Source organism: Arachis stenosperma, chromosome 10 (genome assembly GCF_014773155.1).
Source record: "Arachis stenosperma cultivar V10309 chromosome 10, arast.V10309.gnm1.PFL2, whole genome shotgun sequence".
Taxonomy (NCBI): domain Eukaryota; kingdom Viridiplantae; phylum Streptophyta; class Magnoliopsida; order Fabales; family Fabaceae; genus Arachis; species Arachis stenosperma.
Genome location: NC_080386.1, coordinates 115,540,998 through 115,544,238, shown reverse-complemented (window position 1 = coordinate 115,544,238; position 3,241 = coordinate 115,540,998). Strand labels below are relative to the sequence as shown.

Sequence of the window (3,241 nt, the reverse complement as noted above, 5' to 3'; positions counted from 1 at the left end):
TACTGGCGTTTGAACGCCAGCAGCTTCTTCCTCCAGGGTGTGCTGTTTTTCTTCCTATTTTTCATTTTGTTTTTGCTTTTTCAATGGATTTTGTGACTTCTTATGATCATCAACCTACAAAAAAAACATAAAATAACAAAAGAAACTATATAAATTATAATCATTGGGTTGCCTCCCAACAAGCGCTTCTTTAATGTCAGTAGCTTGACAGAGGGCTCTCATGGAGCCTCACAGATACTCAGAGCAATGTTGGAACCTCCCAACACCAAACTTAGAGTTTGAATGTGGGGGTTCAACACCAAACTTAGAGTTTGGTTGTGGCCTCCCAACACCAAACTTAGAGTTTGACTGTGGGGGCTCTTCTTGACTCTGATTTGAGAGAAGCTCTTCATGCTCCATCTCTATGGTGACAGAGGGATATCCTTGAGCCTTAAACACAAAGGACTCTTCATTCACTTGAATGATCAGTTCACCTCCATCAACATCAATCACAGCCTTTGCTGTGGCTAGGAAGGGTCTGCCAAGGATGATGGTTTCATCCATGCACTTCCCAGTCTCTAGGACTATGAAATCAGTAGGGATGTAATGGTCTTTAATCTTAACCAAAACATTCTCTACAAGTCCATAAGCTTGTTTTCTTGAGTTGTCTGCCATCTCTAGTGAGATTTTTGCAGCTTGTACCTCAAAGATCCTTAGCTTCTCCATTACTGAGAGAGGCATGAGGTTTACACTTGACCCTAAGTCACACAGAGCCTTCTTGAAGGTCATGGTGCCTATGGTACAAGGTATGGAAAACTTCCCAGGATCTTGTCTCTTTTGAGGTAATTTCTGCCTAGACAAGTCATCCAGTTCTTTGGTGAGCAAAGGAGGTTCATCCTCCCAAGTCTCATTTCCAAATAACTTGTCATTTAGCTTCATGATTGCTCCAAGGTACTTAGCAACTTGCTCTTCAGTGACATACTCATCCTCTTCAGAGGAAGAATACTCATCAGAGCTCATGAAAGGCAGAAGGAAGTCCAATGGAATCTCTATGGTCTCATGTTGAGTCCCAGATTCCCATGGTTCCTCATTGGGGAACTCATTGGAGGCTAGTGCACGCCCACTGAGGTCTTCCTCAGTGGCGTTCACTTCCTCCCCTTCCTCTCCAAATTCGGCCATATTGATGGCTTTGCACTCTCCTTTTGGATTTTCTTCTGTGTTGCTTGGAAGAGTACTTGGAGGGAGTTCAGTAACTTTCTTGCTCAGCTGTCCCACTTGTCCTTCCAAATTTCTAATGGAGGACCTTGTTTCATTTATGAAACTTTGAGTGGTTTTAATTAGATCAGAGACCATGGTTGCTAAGTCAGATGGTTTCTGCTTAGGATTCTCTGTCTGTTGCTGAGAAGATGATGGAAAAGGTTTGCCATTGTTAAACCTGTTTCTTCCACCATTATTATTGAAACCTTGTTGAGGTCTCTCTTGATTCTTCCATGAGAGATTTGGGTGATTTCTCCATGAAGAATTATAGGTGTTACCATAGGGTTCTCCTAGGTAATTCACCTCTTCCATTGAAGGGTTCTCAGGATCATGAGCTTCTTCCTCAGATGAAGCCTCCTTAGTACTGCTTGGTGCATTTTGCATTCCAGACAGACTTTGAGAAATCAAATTGACTTGTTGAGTCAATATCTTGTTCTGAGCTAATATGGCATTCAGAGCATCAATCTCAAGAACTCCTTTCTTCTGACTTGTCCCATTGTTCACAGGATTCCTTTCAGAAGTGTACATGAATTGGTTATTTGCAACCATTTCAATGAGCTCTTGAGCCTCTGTAGGCGTCTTCTTCAGATGAAGAGATCCTCCAGCAGAGCTATCCAAAGACATCTTGGACAGTTCAGAGAGACCATCATAGAAAATACCTATGATGCTCCATTCAGAAAGCATGTCAGAAGGACATCTTCTGATCAATTGTTTGTATCTTTCCCAAGCTTCATAGAGGGATTCTCCATCCTTCTGTCTGAAGGTTTGGACTTCCACTCTAAGCTTACTCCATCTTTGTGGTGGAAAGAACTTTGCCAAGAAGGCATTGACTAGCTTTTCCCAAGAGTCCAGGCTTTCTTTAGGTTGAGAGTCCAACCATATCCTAGCTCTGTCTCTTACAGCAAAAGGGAATAGCATCAGTCTATAGACCTCAGGGTCAACCCCATTAGTCTTGACTGTGTCACAGATTTGCAAGAATTCAGCTAAGAACTGATGAGGATCTTCCATTGGAAGTCCATGAAACTTGCAATTCTGTTGCATTAGAGAAACTAATTGAGGCTTAAGCTCAAAGTTGTTTGCTCCAATGGCAGGGATAGAGATGCTTCTCCCATAAAAATCAGGAGTAGGTGCAGTAAAGTCACCCAGCACCTTCCTTGCATTGTTTGCATTATTGTTGTTTTCGGCTGCCATGTCTTCTTCTTCCTTGAAGAATTCGGTCAGGTCCTCTAAAGAGAGTTGTGCCTTGGCTTCTCTTAGCTTTCTCTTCAAGGTCCTTTCGGGTTCAGGGTCAGCTTCAACAAGAATGCCTTTGTCCTTGCTCCTGCTCATATGAAAGAGAAGAGAACAAGAAAATGTGGAATCCTCTATGTCACAGTATAGAGATTCCTTGAGGTGTCAGAGGAAAAGAGAAATAGAAAGAAGAAGGAGAAGAAGAATTCGAACTTTACTTAGATAAGGTTCGAACTGTGCATTAAGAAGGAGTGGTACTCCATAAATAGAAGGATGTGAGAAGGAGGGAAGAAGATTTTCGAAAATTAATTAAAATATTTTGAAAACATTTTTGAAAAACACTAATTGATTTTCGAAAACAAAAGTAGGAAAGAAGTTAAGTGATTTTTGAAAAAGATTTTGAAATTAGAAGTTAAAAAGATATGATTGAAAACTTATTTTGAAAAAGATGTAGTTAAGAAGATATGATTGGTTTTTAAAAAAATGTGATTGAGAAGATATGATTTGAAAACAATTTTAAAAGATATAATTTGAAAACAATTTTGAAAAGATTTGATTTTAAAAATTAATGACTTGCCTAACAAGAAAAGATATGATTCAAACATTAAACCTTTCTCAACAGAAAAGGCAACAAATATGAGATGTTCAATCAAATCATTAATTGTTAGTAAGTATCTTTGAAAAAGGAAAGAAATTAATTTTGAAAACATTTGATTGAAAAGATATGATTTGAAAAAGATTTGATTTTGAAAAACTTTGAAAACTTGAAAAAAAT

The 3,241-nt window shown here is 39.1% G+C and overlaps 1 non-coding gene across 1 annotated transcript; it reads left to right on the top strand.

Moving 5' to 3' along the window:
* The first annotated feature begins 1,914 nt into the window (after positions 1–1,914).
* On the top strand, positions 1,915–2,022 carry LOC130958300 (small nucleolar RNA R71). The gene has a single exon (XR_009077429.1). It is a non-coding gene; the product is annotated as a small nucleolar RNA R71 (small nucleolar RNA).
* Positions 2,023–3,241: the final 1,219 nt, after the last annotated feature.